This window comes from Anomaloglossus baeobatrachus, chromosome 5 (genome assembly GCF_048569485.1).
Source record: "Anomaloglossus baeobatrachus isolate aAnoBae1 chromosome 5, aAnoBae1.hap1, whole genome shotgun sequence".
Taxonomy (NCBI): domain Eukaryota; kingdom Metazoa; phylum Chordata; class Amphibia; order Anura; family Aromobatidae; genus Anomaloglossus; species Anomaloglossus baeobatrachus.
The window spans coordinates 378,567,629-378,583,039 of record NC_134357.1 but is presented as its reverse complement, the minus strand read 5'-3'; positions in this window follow the sequence as shown (position 1 = coordinate 378,583,039).

Here is a 15,411-nt window from a genome sequence, read left to right as displayed (position 1 = left end):
ATGTACTCTGGACCAAAAAATCCAAAATACAAATGTTAAGGGTACTTTCACACCTCCGTTTTTTCTTCTGCGGCACAATCCGGCACTTTGCAGGAAAATCGCAACCGTTTTTTTTGCGGCCGGTTGCGATTTTCCTGCATAGACTTTAATTAGTGCCGCATTGTGCCGCATTGCCTTGCGTTCCATCCGGTTTTTGCCGCATGCGGCAGATTTAGCCGATGCGGCGGCCGGATGGAACGTTGCCTGGCACGTTTTTTCGTGCGGCAAAAAAAACCGCATCGCGCCGCATTCGGCCGATGCGGCGCATCTCTCAATGCATGCCTATGGCGGCCGGATGCGGCGCGATGCGGCAAATACCGCATCCGGCCGCCGCATGCGGTTTTTGCCACTGCGCATGCTCAGTAGCATGCCGCAAGCGGCAAAAACCGGGCGGGCCGCAAGGGAAAAACTTATGCAAAGGATGCGGTGTTTTCACCGCATCCGTTGCATAGCTTGCACAGCCGGATTGAGCCACAGGGCTCAAGCCGGATGTGTGAAAGTAGCCTAAAGGGGAATGTACGAAATTAGAAATAAATCTCTGCTTTCTACATAATAAAGAGTCCTCAGGTTATATGTGTCGCTGCCTCTCAGCTCCAATGACCGGAACAGACTGAGCTGCAGTACCACATACACACCATAAGGACGGGGGGCGCTGTGTATGTGTCGCTGCCTCTCAGCTCCACTGACCTGAACAGACTGAGGTGCAGTAGCACATACACACCCGAAGGACGGGGGGCGCTGTGTATGTGTCGCTGCCTCTCAGCTAAAATGACCTGAACAGATTGAGGTGCAGCACCACATAAACACCATGAGGGAGGGGCATGGTGTATGGAAGAACTACGGCATATATATTGTAATCCCTTTATTAACCAGACTGGGCACACCCCATTTGGCAATGCTGTAAATAATTTTGTTGGAAAATTTGTAAGATAAATCCACACTGAATAATGTAATATTCTCTAGAACTTCATAATGCACACATCAGCTGCTGCAGAACCTCAAAATACACACCTCATATGCTATAGAACCTCATTATACACATCTCAGCTGCTGCAAAATCTCATAATTCACCTCAGTTGCTTCAGAACCCCATAAGACACACCTCAGCTACTGCAGAACCCCATAATACACATATCAGCTGCTGCAGAACCCCATAATACACACCTCAGCTGCTGCAGAACCCCATAATACACACCTCAGCGGCTGCAGAACCCCATAATACACACCTCAGCTGCTGCAAAACCCCATAGTACACATCTCAGCTGCTGCAGAACCCCATAATACACATCTCAGCTGGTGCAGAACCCCATAATACACACCTCAGCTGCTGCAGAACCCCAAAATACACACCTCAGCGGCTGCAGAATTCCATAATACACATCTCAGCTGCTGCAGAACCCCATATTACACATCTCAGCTGCTGCAGAACCCCATAATACACAACTGAGCTGCTGCAGAACCCCATAATACACACCTCAGCTACTGCAGAACCCCATAATACACACCTCAGCTGCTGCAGAACCCCATAATACACACCTCAGCTGCTGCAGGACCTCATCATACACAACTTAGCTGCTGCAGAACCTCATAATACACCTCAGCTGCTGACGATACATTACATTGATAGAATGGCCTTCATAACAACACTAAAGGTGGTGTCACACACAGCGACGACGACAACGACGTCGCTGCTACGTCATTTTCTGTGACGTTGCAGCGACGTCCCGTCGCTGTGTGTGACATCCAGCAACGAGCTGGCCCCTGCTGTGAGGTCGTTGCTCGTTGCTGAATGTCCTGCTTCATTTTTTCGTTGTCGCTCTCCCGCTGTGAAGCACACATCGCTGTGTGTGACAGCGAGAGATTGACGAAATGAAGCGAGCAGGGAGCAGGAGCCGGCATCTGGCAGCTGCGGAAAGCTGTAACCACTGTAAACATCGGGTAACCAAGGGAAGACCTTTCCCTGGTTACCCGATATTTACCTTCGTTACCAGCCTCCGCCGCTCTTGCTGCTAGTGCCAGCTCCTGCTCTGTGCACATGTAGCTGCAGTACGCATCGGGTTAATTAACCCTATGTGTACTGTAGCTAGGAGAGCAAGGAGCCAGCACTAAGCAGTGTGTGCGGCTCCCTGCTCTCTGCACTGTGACATGTAGCTGCAGTACACATCGGGTAATTAACCCTATGTGTACTGTAGCTAGGAGAGCAAGGAGCCAGCGCTAAGCAGTGTGCGCGGCTCCCTGCTCTCTGCACATGTAGCGACGTTATGATCGCTGCTGCGTCGCTGTGTTTGACAGCTAAGCAGCGATCATAACAGCGACTTACAAGGTCGCTGTTACGTCACAGAAAATGGTGATGTAACATCGATGTCGTTTTCGCTGTCGCTATGTGTGAACCCAGCTTAAGGCTAAGTTCACACAGGACATCTTTTGTAGCATTTTTGAGCTCACACAGATGCCCCTATATGCAGCATTTCCTCCCCCCAGCAAAGTCTATGGGATTTCTCTTTTGCTGTCCACACTGGGCATCTTTTGTTGGCTGTGTTTTTGAAGATGCAGCTGTCAGTTCTTTTTGCGTTTTCGTTTTTGAACCCTTACAGTTAATAGATTAGACTTAAAAACCGCATTAGGCAAAACACGGTAAAATTGTGTCAAAAACACATTGCGTTTTTTTATGCGTTTTTGCCGCGGTGCATTTTTGGTGCATTCTTGGGACACAAACACCGCATATTTGTGGTATAAAAGATGCCCCGTGTGAACATCCCCTAAACCATTCCATGTGATGTGCAGACGGCAGTGACGCCATGTAACATATGAGACTCCACTGTTATTTTCTACCAGGTAAGGAATCTGACCGCTGATTCGTCCTGCACAACCCCCGGGTGGAAGGAATCAGACACCGGCTCCATTATTGCAGTCTTGTATATTTTACTCTGATGCTTCCACATTTCAGATAAAACACATTTTATCTCTGCTGAGGACGATGCAGTCAGGATGAGGAGCCCGGGAGGCCGGTGCCCAATGGCTTCTCCCTGCTCTGCTGCACATTGACTGGTCGAACCCCCAAAATGTGTAATATACACTGTTAGGATTTCATTTGCCAAAGAAATCACTCACAAGTGATTTGCAGACTCAGAGTCATCTGCTGATGACGTCTCCTCCTGCTTCTCTCATTGTTATTTTCAATTTGAGAGAAACAGTAGGAGACGTCATTCTGCAGATGACCACACATTGCAAATCGCATGTGAGTGATCAAGTGACAACTACTCGAATCAGCAAGTGAAATCCTAACAGAGTGCATATTACACACCTATAGGATATGGCAGGTCAATATTCAGAATTACATTACATTACACACTGTACGTGACATGTACAGGGCATATGTAGAGTGTATAATCTAATATATAAAGCTGTGTGTGTGTCCGTCCAATAAAGGAATTCGCACCATCACATTTACAATCACGAAATTTTGCAGACGCCTCATGTGACTCAGGGAACGTTATAGACTATGTTTTGATGAGAAATTTTAACCCCGCGCTTTATAGTTATTCGCCGCAAAAACCTGCTTACACTAAAATCAATGGCGCTGGGAACTACAGGTCATTAATAAGAGCTCTAATTGGTTGCTATAGGCAATAGGTTTTTAAGACAGGTAATGTGTCAGATAATATGATGTCAATAGAGACAAACACAGACACACACAGAGACAGAGACACACAGATACACACAGGGACACAGAGTCTGATACAGAGACAGAGACACACAAACACAGAGACAGACACAGAAACAGAGACACAGAGAGAGACACACACAGACACACACACACACAGACTGATGCAGAGACACACAGGGACAGGGACACGCACAGGGACAGGGACACACACAGGGACAGGGAGACACACAGGGACAGGGACACACACAGGGACACAGACTGATGAGACACACAGAAACAGACACACAGAGACATAGACAGAATCACAGAGACTGATATAGAGACAGAGAAGAGACACAGAGACAAAAAGAGAGAGAGAGAGAGACACAGAGACACACAGAGACAGAGACACACAGACAGAGACTAATACAGAGACACACAGACTGATACAGAGACACACAGAAACAGACTGCTACAGACTGATAAAGAGACACACAGAGACATAGACACACATAGACTGATTCAGAGACACAGAGGCACAGAGAAAGAGACGGAGACACAGACATAGACAGAGACACACACACAGAGGCACACATACAGAGACAAAGACACGGACACACACAGAAACACAGACACATACAGAGACACATTCACACACAGAGACACACAGACAGAGACACAGAGGCAGAGGCACACAGAGACAGATGTGACGCCCTGGGCAAGCCAGGGGTCACAGGTCACAAGATCACATGCACCCCACATTCCCTGTAGGTACACCAAGGCTAACCTAAAATCCTTGTTGCCTTCCTCCAGGGGCTGATGTCCACACCAGGGGGTGGGCCAGGCGGTTGGCTCCGCCCACCGAGGAGTTCACAGCCATGGAGGCGGGAAAACCAGGCAGATCAGTTTAGGGGGAGATAGAGTTTGGAGTTTGAGGAGATCAGTTAGGGAAGTGAAGGAGTAAACAGTGAGGTGGTAAAGGAGGACAGTAAGAGTGGTGACAGAAAAGAAACAGTTAAGAAAGCCTGAAGTGAGTCCGGGTGTGTGCCCCGGACTGTGACAGCAAGGTCAGCAGACAGCGGTGATAGTCTACAGGGGGACTGTTTGGAGGTTGCTGGAAGGACCGCGGACGGGTGGTGACTCGGCGGTCTGGAGCAGTATACGAAGAACAGTCAGCACCAGGGCAGGGGCCTTTCGGATCCCGGCAAGGCTAGGAGTCGCCATAATTTGCCAAATCTGTCAGTGAAGGGGACGTCTGTCTCCCAACAACCAAATCCCGATTGAAGGCAACAACCCGACCGTGAAGGGGAGACACCGCCACCGCCAGGGCACCAGTTTCCCAGGGCCAGCGCCTGCGGGAAAGAGTAGAGCTCCTTTGGCCCAGCTTGAAGCCGAGGAGTGGGTAACCGGTGGGAACCCATCGCTACCAACAAGGACTTTACATAGGTGCAGGGAAGAGACCGTCACCGCTAACTACAGGGAACCGCAGCACCGTGAACCATCCGAGGGACCCGTCCAACCAGCCGTTTGTTTACCGAGAACTGTGTCGTGTTTACTGGCTGAGTGAGTACCTCCGTGCCGTGCGGCACAGCGCCGTCCCTGCGCCCCTGTACCTCCACAGGCCCCATACCCGCCTGTCCACCATCCAACCCCATCACTGGGCCCCGGGATCACCAACCCCTACCCACGGAGGGGCAACACAACAACTGGCTGCTCCACACCATCACTCCCGGGATCCCCAGCCAGAGCAGCGGTGGTGTACACTCAATCACCACAACTGTGGGTGGCGTCACGGACAACAAACAATCCCCACACCCAAACCCCCTTTCACTCACGGGCGAGGAGCGCCGCTCGAGACCCCCTGGATCCGGCACACCGCTCGAGCCACCACAGAGCAGCAGCAGCCGGACCCGAGCAGTGGGGTGAGCGCAGTGCTGACACCCTCCTCCCCGCCCGCGACACAGACACATAGACAGAGATACAGACAGACACACACAGAGACCCACAAAGACAGAAACACACAGAGACTGATACAGAGACACAGATATAGTCACAGAGACAGAGATACACAGAGACAGAGACACACAGAGATACAGACAAACACAAGCACAGACACGCAGAGACAGAAACACACAGAGAGAGGGAGACAGACAGAGAGGGACACAGAGTGGAGAGAGGGAGAGAGACAGTTACTATCCTGGGCACCGCCAGGTACTACAGCTAGTAAATATATATATATGTATCTATTACCCCCTACACATGCTCTGCACCCACTCTGGCCGCAGTTGCAGGGCCCACTGGCATCACGTCCCAGGCTCCCCCTGATGTCATTACACCTATCCAGGGTCCACAGCTGCAGAGCAAGGGCGAAACAGGGAGCCAGTGGCCATCCAGTCCTCAATGGTGTTCAACCATGCATCCGAGGAAATAGCAATGGCCCCCATCACCGACAGGCCCAGTCATTTTGCCACTGCGTAAATTACACCATATACATGACACACACATAGATACTGTAGAAAAGATAGATGGGTTGGACTGGGGTGTCTGGGGTCCACAGGAGGAGTTAACTCTAAAGGCCACACAACTATATGCAAATCGCTGCAGGAGCCTCCACACAGCCTCCTATGCATAGCAGGAGCCCCCACACAGCCTTCTATACACAGCAGGAGCCCCCACACAGCCTCCTGCACACAGCAGGTGCCCCCACACAGCCTCCTATGCATAGCAGGAGCCCCCACACAGCCTCCTATACACAGCAGGAGCCCCCACACAGCCTCCTATACACAGCAGGAGCCCCACACAGCCTCCTATACACAGGAGGTGCCCCCACACAGCCTCCTATACATAGCAGAAGCCCCCACACAGCCTCCTCCACACAGCCTCCTGCACACAGTAGGAGCCCCCACACAGCCTCCTATACACAGCAGGTGCCCCCACACAGCCTCCTATACACAGCAGGAGCCCCCACACAGCCTCCTATACACAGCAGGAGCCCCCACACAGCCTCCTATACACAGCAGGAGCCCCCACACAGCCTCCTATACACAGCAGGAGCCCCCACACAGCCTCCTGCACACAGCAGGAGCCCCCACACAGCCTCCTGCACACAGCAGGAGCCCCCACACAACCTCCTGTACACAGCAGGAGCCCCCACACAGCCTCCTGCACACAGCAGGAGCCCCCACACAACCTACTGTACACAGCAGGAGCCCCCACACAGCCTCCTATACACAGCAGGGGCCCCCACACAGCCTCCTGCACACAGCAGGGGCCCCCACACAGCCTCCTATGCACAGCAGTGGCCTCCACATAGCCTCTTATATACAACAGGAGCCCTCACAGATCCCATATAGACATAAAAAACAATTATACTCACCTAATCCTGATTCCCAGCACCGCAGCCTCCATCTTTTCTTCTATGGTGGCCTGCGTAGGCAGCGTGATGCAATGATATCACTGCTCTGCCCTTGTGGATATACGGTCTCCTAAGACACAGGCATGTTCTGGGTCGGAACTCTGGATCTTTGATGCCAGTGGTGCCCCTGCCGGCGGGTCCCTTGTTCAGTTAGGCTGCTTTCACACATCCGGTTTTTGCTAAGCGGCACAATACGGCGCTTTGCAGAAAAGATGCAACCGTTTTTTTTTTGCCGCCGGTTGCGTTTTTTCCGCATAGACTTGCATTAGTGCCGTATTGTGCTGCATGGCCTTGCGTTGTGTCCGTTTTTTGCCGGATACGGCATATTTAGCCCATGCGGCGGCCGAATGGAACGTTGCCTGGCACTTTTTTTGTGCGGCACAAAAACCGCATTGCGCCAGATCCGGCGCGATTTACAATGCAAGCCTATGGACGCCAGATGCGGCGTCCTGCAGCAAAAACCGCATCCGGCCGCCGGATGCGGTTTTTTACACTGCGCATGCTCAGTATCAAGCCGCATCCGGCAAAAAACGGATGTATGCAACGGATCCGTTTTTTTCACCGCATCTGTTGCATAGGTTTTGGAGCCGGATTGAGCCGCACTGCAAAAACGGATGTGTGAAAGCAGCCTAAGAGAGTTTTCTGGGGCATTGACTGGTGTCTGTGTACCAGACCGATGCTGGATAGATGATAGGCAAATAGATATCAGACAGATAGATAATAGATAGATAGATAGATAGATACATAATAGAGATACATAGATATAGACAGATATATAATGGAGAGATAGGCAGACAGATGATAGATAGACAGACAGACAGACAGACAGATAGATAGATAGATATAGGAGATATATAGACAGAGATATAATAGCAAGATAGGCAGACAGACGGATAATAGATGGACAGACAGATATACAGACAGACAGACATTGCACAGTATACAGGACACACACATGTTATACATAACACACACACACACACACACACACACAGACAGCACATAATACATTACAGATGACACACAGCATGTTATACTCACAGTCACTTCCTGGGCTGCAGGAGTTCAGTGTGGCTTTTGTAACTGCATCTCCGGCAGAGCTGCTGCTGCCCCTACCCCCTCTCTATGGTAAAGACAAGAGAGGACACAGAGCGGAGAGCAGGTGAGGGCGCCCCCTGCCGGAGGCTGTGCCGAGCGGGAGGAGACCAGACGCAGGGCACAGAGGAGGGGGGAGGGGTGCTCTCTGCTGGAGGATGTGTAGGGAGAGGAGAGGAGGGCGCCCCCTGCCTGAGGCTGTGCCGAGCGGGAGGAGACCAGACGCAGGGCACAGAGGAGGGGGGAGGGGCGAGAGCAGCAAAGTGAAAGTAAACAGCTGCTCCCTAGGCGCCCCCTCTGCTGTCGGCCTGCCGGCGCCCTGTGCGGCCGCACAACTCGCACATGCCTAAAGCCGGCTATGATAGTGATCAACTCTGTACTTCAAGTGTAATTGGACATCACATAATAAACCCAAGGCATTAGTGTTTACAGAAACCTTCAGAAGGTGTTTGCACAACATTGGACTACGAGCCATGTGTCCAGCTACAAGTGTTGCATTCACCTCACAGCACCGCTTTTAAAGGCTATCTTGCTGCAAAATAACTGCAATAGAGGTCTATCCTCTACAACAATGGGTCTCACTTTTGTTCTGGATATTATACCTGGAGATTGATCTAGAAATCATGTTCGCAATGACATAGAGAGGCCTTCACAAGGCAGCGTCACACCAGTCCTGCTCCCAGGATTAAAGTGTGGAGCAACATAATGTATAGTAGTTGCACCCCTCTAATCTTCATTCCACGTGAACAAACAGCTTGAGGTTACAAAGACTTGATCATGGAACCAGTGGTATGGCTATTTCTACAATATGTCCCAGGAGACGTTTTTCAACATGACAACAGCAGTCCACATGTTGATCATGCTACTGTAAGCAGCTTGCATGGCCTAAAGTTGCCATCATGGCTTGCAGCGTGTGTAGACTTGTCTCCCATATGGTACATCTGAGATGTCATTGGTTGGCCACAGCAATGGGAGCTGCCAGCAGTAGATCTTGATGATTTGTGTGCACAATTGCATTCAGTGTAGCAGAACATTCCTCAGACAACCATTAATAACATTAATGATAGAATCCCAAGATGTGTATATATTTCGGTACATGGCACTCATGCTCAACACAGAATTAATCAAGATGTTTTGAAAATTTTGTTTCATTTTTACATAATTTGCACATCATTAACATGTCTATTGATTCTGTGATTTACATAATTCCAAGCCTTTACCCTTTTTGGTATTGCAATTTCAATGTTGAGGAGTGTATATTCATTACACCTGTGGTTGGACGAATGTTTCTTACTCTTATTATTTTATAAAATTCTTAATTACTGTTAAAATAGAGTTTTACATTTTAAATTATTGAGAGGAAAAACACTTAAATAAATGACTTGCACACATACATATTAAAAATTAAAGCTTAGACAAACAAACATAGAATACATTTAGACAGTAAATATGCCTTTGGGAAGAGTATGAATTTTGCCAGAGCACTTAATGCACTGCTTTCTTCTTTGTATACTGCCAATCTCTATAGCCCGTGTCTCTCTGTTTCTTACTTTTGCTAGCAAAGTTGTATTATTAGCCTAAGGGGTACTTTGCACACTACGACATTGCAGGTGGAATGTCGGTGGGGTCATGTCGAAAGTGACGCACTTCCTGCGTCGCTCTTGACATCGTAGTGTGTAAATCCTAGATGATACGATTAACGAGCACAAAATCGTCGTAATCGTATCATCGGTATAGCATCGGCGAAAACCATAATTATGCTGACGCGACGGTCCGATGTTGTTCCTTGCTCCTGCGGCAGCACACATCGCTGTGTGTGAAGTCGCAGGAGCGAGGAACACCACCTTACCTGCATCCCGGCTGCAATGTAAAAGACAGGAGAAAAATGGAATAAATAGTGCAAATAAATTTTATTATCAAAAGAAAAGGGGACACACAAAAAGGGGGTTCAAGTGGATATACATAAAAACATTGAGTGATTAAGAACATTCAAAAATGGGAGCTGGGTGCGGGCACGGATAAAACATTAATCTGGTAGAAAAAATGGGTACATATAAGTAATAAATACCGATGGAAAGTGAACATAATCAACAAGCAAGATACTATATTAAAGTGTCAGTGCATATATTTTCACAACAAAACGCTTGTGTCTCAAATAATTTTTAAAATGTCACATACATCAGTAGCCTAATTTGCAGAGCATAATAGCCATTATAAGTACCCACCAATAAAGTGCAGTCGTGCCGATGATGGTAGCAAAAAAGCCCAGGCAGCCAGGTCCCAGAAGGAAAGGTTCCCCCAAACCCACCAACACGTGTTTCGCTACTGGTGGGGGCTTGTGCACCCCACTAGCTTCATCAGGGAGGGAAAAGAAGACATGAGCGCTTTACTGCGGAAGTGTTTTAAATATGCCGCCCTGTATGGTTTCCGCCTACGTCATCGCATTAGATGACGCATGCGCAGCCGCCCGCAGCATCACCGCAGGCAGGGAAGCCGTCAGACAAACACGACGCATGCGCGGGAGCAAAGACGCGTCATTCCGATCCCGCGCATGCGCCGGCGTCACCAAGACAGCACCCGGCCAGCGGCGACACAGAGGGCAGCAGCGCATGCGTACAGAGATGACGTGCAAGGTAAACACAAATAATGATAGTAATAGTACAAGATGACGTACACAGCGGATGTAAAGGGTAGCATATAGAAATAGATCTGAACCACCGGAAAGAGAAACACAAAATAAGTAAATCTAAAAGTATTATTGCAGAGTAATAAGAGGAATTGCCACATTATACATTATTATGCAGATAGGGAAAGAAAATATTCTTTGTCTGTTCTAGACTGATGGCAGTATCCATCTCATCCTTTATTCATAATATCGAGAGGCAGAGTAGTTCGGAAAGTAAGGTCTTCAGTGGACACACTCAATCACTGCAAAGATAGGTGGATCAGATCTAAATAAAAATAAAAGATGTAACACTTTTAATACAAAGCATAAAGTACGCTCATGCCAAGGGGGACAGGCAAGATAAGAAATTGTTTTTAAAAAAATTTTTTTAAAACAGATATACCTAAAATAATGAAAAAAGATTGGTAATGGTTGGCAGCTACAAAAATGATGCAAAGCTAATATTTTCGTTCAGTCCCCTGGGGACCAACGTGTCGAGGGTGCTGATCCATCGGGCCTCACATTGGGCCAATCTTTTTTTGAGGTTACCACCTCTGGATCCACCACTCACCACGTCAATACCCCTTATTTCCAACTTGGAGGAGTCACAGGAGTGGAACGCCTTAAAATGTCGAGGGATAGTTTTAAGAAAAACGTTATCATCAGCAGATCTGGCAGCCTCAATTTCACGTACGTGCTCCCTGACCCTAATGCGGAGCTCACGGGAAGTGAGCCCCACATAGATCAGAGAGCACGGACATGTGGCGTAATATATCACATGTGTGGTCCCACAGTTGATATATCTCCTTATATCAAAGTGTCTCACTCCATCTGAGGACGAGAAGGTCCTGGTCCGGATTATATTTCTACAGGCCATACAATGTCCACATTTATAGCACCCTGTTAAAGGGGGGCCCGTGCTAAAAGGATTAATGGCAGGAGGGACATAGTGGCTATTCACCAAAATATCTTTGAGATTCCGGGAACGCCGTGCCGTCATGAGTGGGGCATCAGTTAGGACATCCGATAGAATGGGATCTGATAAATGGACAGGCCAATGCCTGTTCAAAATTTCCTTCATGGTGCCCCACTCATGATTAAACGTCCCGATAAATCTCAAATTGGGCTCCAGAGGTTCTTTCTTAGTCGTGTACGAGAGGAGCTGAGGTCTGGGTGTCCCCCTAGCTCTCACATAACCCCTTTTAATGGCTCTATTGCTATAACCACGGTCGTGGAAACGGCGCTTGAGATCCGAGGATTGGGCTTCAAATTTTTGGTCTGACGAGCAAATCCGCCTCATCCTTAGGAATTGTCCAGTCGGTATGGCTCGGATAGTTGAGGGGGTATGGGCAGATGAAGCATGCAGCAGTGCGTTGACAGAGGTATCTTTACGGAAAACGTCCGTTTGAATGAGACGATCCGGACCTACTTCGATTTTAATATCCAAGAAATCAACGCAACTGCTGCTATGCTTGTAAGTAAGTTTGATGTTAAGATCATTATGATTCAGTTGCCCCATAAAGAGTTCGAGTTGCTCCACACTGCCCTGCCAAAAAATTAAAACATCGTCAATATATCTTAGCCAGCACTGCACATGGGCGCTAGCCCCAGCGCCTCCGTCACCGAAAACCAACCTCTCCCAGAAACCCAGGAAGAGGTTGGCGTACGAAGGTGCACAGGCCGCACCCATCGCAGTGCCTCGCCTCTGAAGATAAAATTGATCTTTAAAAAGAAAAAAATTGTGAGTGAGGGCAAAGTGGAGCAACTCGATAATCAAATCCCCCATCCTGCCACACCGACTGTCCATCCCAAGGAAGAAGCGAACCGCTGCCAGGCCATCCTCATGTCCAATGCTGGTATACAGGCTTTCAATGTCTGCCGTTACTATGAGGACATCCTCTTCCACAAAGATGCCGTCAATCCTGTTGAGGACATCCGTAGTGTCCTTAACATAAGAGGGGAGTGTCTCAACAATAGGTTTTAAAAAATGATCTATAAATTTGCAAATTGGTTCACACAGCCCCTCTATGCCGGACACAATCGGACGTCCCGGAGGATTGACAGCATCTTTGTGGATCTTGGGTAAAAAATATAAAGTTGGTACTTTTGAGGATGTATTGAGAAGCCCCTCCATCATCTTCTTAGTGATGATACCTTTCTCAAGCGCCGCCTCCAGGATACGTGCTAATTCCCCCGTAAAGGAGACCAAGGGGCTATGTGAGAGCTTAGCATAGGTGTCCCTGTCCCTCAGCTGACGTAAAGCCTCCCTCTCGTATTTTTCGGTGGCCCAGATCACCACGTTGCCTCCCTTGTCCGCCGCCTTAACAACGACATCCTTGTACGATTTTAATTCCTCCAAAGCCCGTCGATGTCTATGTGTGAGATTATCAAATCTCCTTCTCGTGGAGATTTTTTTAAAATCATTCATGACGAGCTTGGTAAAGATGTCGATTGCTGGGCAGAGGGACAAAGGAGGGAACCTGGTCGATCTGGGTAAAAGTGCCTTAGGGAACACACCTGAATTAGTTGTCTCCTGTCCGGCTGCAATGCGGAAGGAAGAAGGTGGGCGGGATGTTCACATCCCGCTCATCTCCGCCCCTCCGCTCCTATTGGCCGCCTGCCGTGTGACGTCGCAGTGACGCCGCACAACCCGCCCCCTTAATAAGGAGGCGGTTTGCCGGCCAGCGCCACGTCGCACGACAGGTGAGTGCATGTGAAGCAGCCGTAGCGATAATATTCGCTACGGCAGCTATCACAATGATATTGCACCTGTGACGGGGGCGGGGACTATCGCGCTCGGCATCGCAGCATCGGCTTGCGATGTCGTAGTGTGCAAAGTACCCCTAAGGAAAGCTTGACAAACCCAACTGAGGGACTGAAATCTGGAGGGTATGACCCAAGTGTTCTGTACAACTACAGTTAACTGTGCTTGGATCCAGGATCAACAAAAGCTCATAATCTATACTTTCAAGGTGAAGTCATATAAACAGATTTAATTCTATATCATGAGAAAAATCTCAGACTGAATAACATTCTGTACCTACTAAATGTGTGATAAGAGTGCTATGGGGCTAATGGGTTGCACAGATTTGCACACACAAGTGAAGCTGCTATGGTCCAAAAAGACAAATGTACCACCTCAAATAACCTTAACTCAAACATATGTGATAATAATAAATCTCAAAACACTGTAAAATTGGAGTAACAAACATCACAATATTGGTGCTGATCAACATTAAGTAAACTAATACCAATATCATCTACATCTCTATATTAGGGACAAAACTTACTTAAAGTCCATAACCAGTACCATTACCACTATACTGATAAGCGGAAAAAAAACATTGCACTAAGTATAAAAGTATTGGCTATTTAGTAACCATATTGTGGTAGACTACTGTATTTATGTATTTCTGAATCATTTTGCTCATTCTTTGAGGAATCACAGCCTTGATAGACTGCACAAATATGATTATTCCTAGGAATGTTCATTTACGGTAATTCTGCAGTGTAAATGCACCTTTAGGGCATCTTTTTAGTACTTTCACACAATGTGTTCACTCATTTAAAAATAATCATACCCACTTTGTGTCTCCCTAGTTTTATAATTCACCCTATATGTGCATAATATTAATGTCTAGGGATGAGCGAACCTGAACTGAATAGTTCAGGGTCCATACCGGACACCTACTCTCTATGCACGGACCTCGAACACGGACTTCTCAGGGAAGTCTGCGTTACTGTTCAGGTTTGGGTACCCGGATAATGATAGAAATTTTAAAAAAAAAAAAGGAAAAAGAAAGAAAATAAGGAATAGAGCAAGACAGTTATACGTACCAACCTTCCGCGCTACTGTAACGCTGCTTCCGGGTCCGATCATTAGAAATGCATATTTATTTTTTTCCTCACTCACCGTCAGTCCCAGCATCTGTGATTGGTTGCAGTCAGACTGTGACTGGAAGTCTGAATCCAAACGGCCGCCGTCGTCTCTAACGCCACCTGCATCCTTCCCTGCTTTTTGATGTCTATTTTTTAAAGAATAAACGAAGATTTTTACTTGGTGAGTGCCACCTCCTTTCTTCTTATATTCCGGAGTTAGACTGTGACCCCACTCTCTGTGACAGCGTCTGTGATTGGTTGGAATCACACATGCAGTCTGCATCCCTATAGTGATGTAAAAATAAATTTAAAAAAATGACATCGGGTCCCCCATATAGTGATACCCAGCACAGACAAAGCAGACAGCTACAGGTCGCAGCCCCCGGCTGTGTGCATTATCTTGGCTGTGTATCAAAATACAAGGGACTCCATTTGTTTGTTTTTTTTTTAATTATTTAAATTAATAATTAAAACAAAGGACGTGCATTCCCCCCCGAATTTTGATACCCAGCCAAGATAAAGTCGATAGCTGGGGTCTGGTATTCTCAGGCTGGGGAGGCCCATGGTTAATAGGCCCCACCAGGCTAAAAATACCAGTCTGCAGACACTCCAGAATTGCCCTATCCATTAGATGTGACAATTCTCACGCTTTACATGGCTCATCCTGATTGC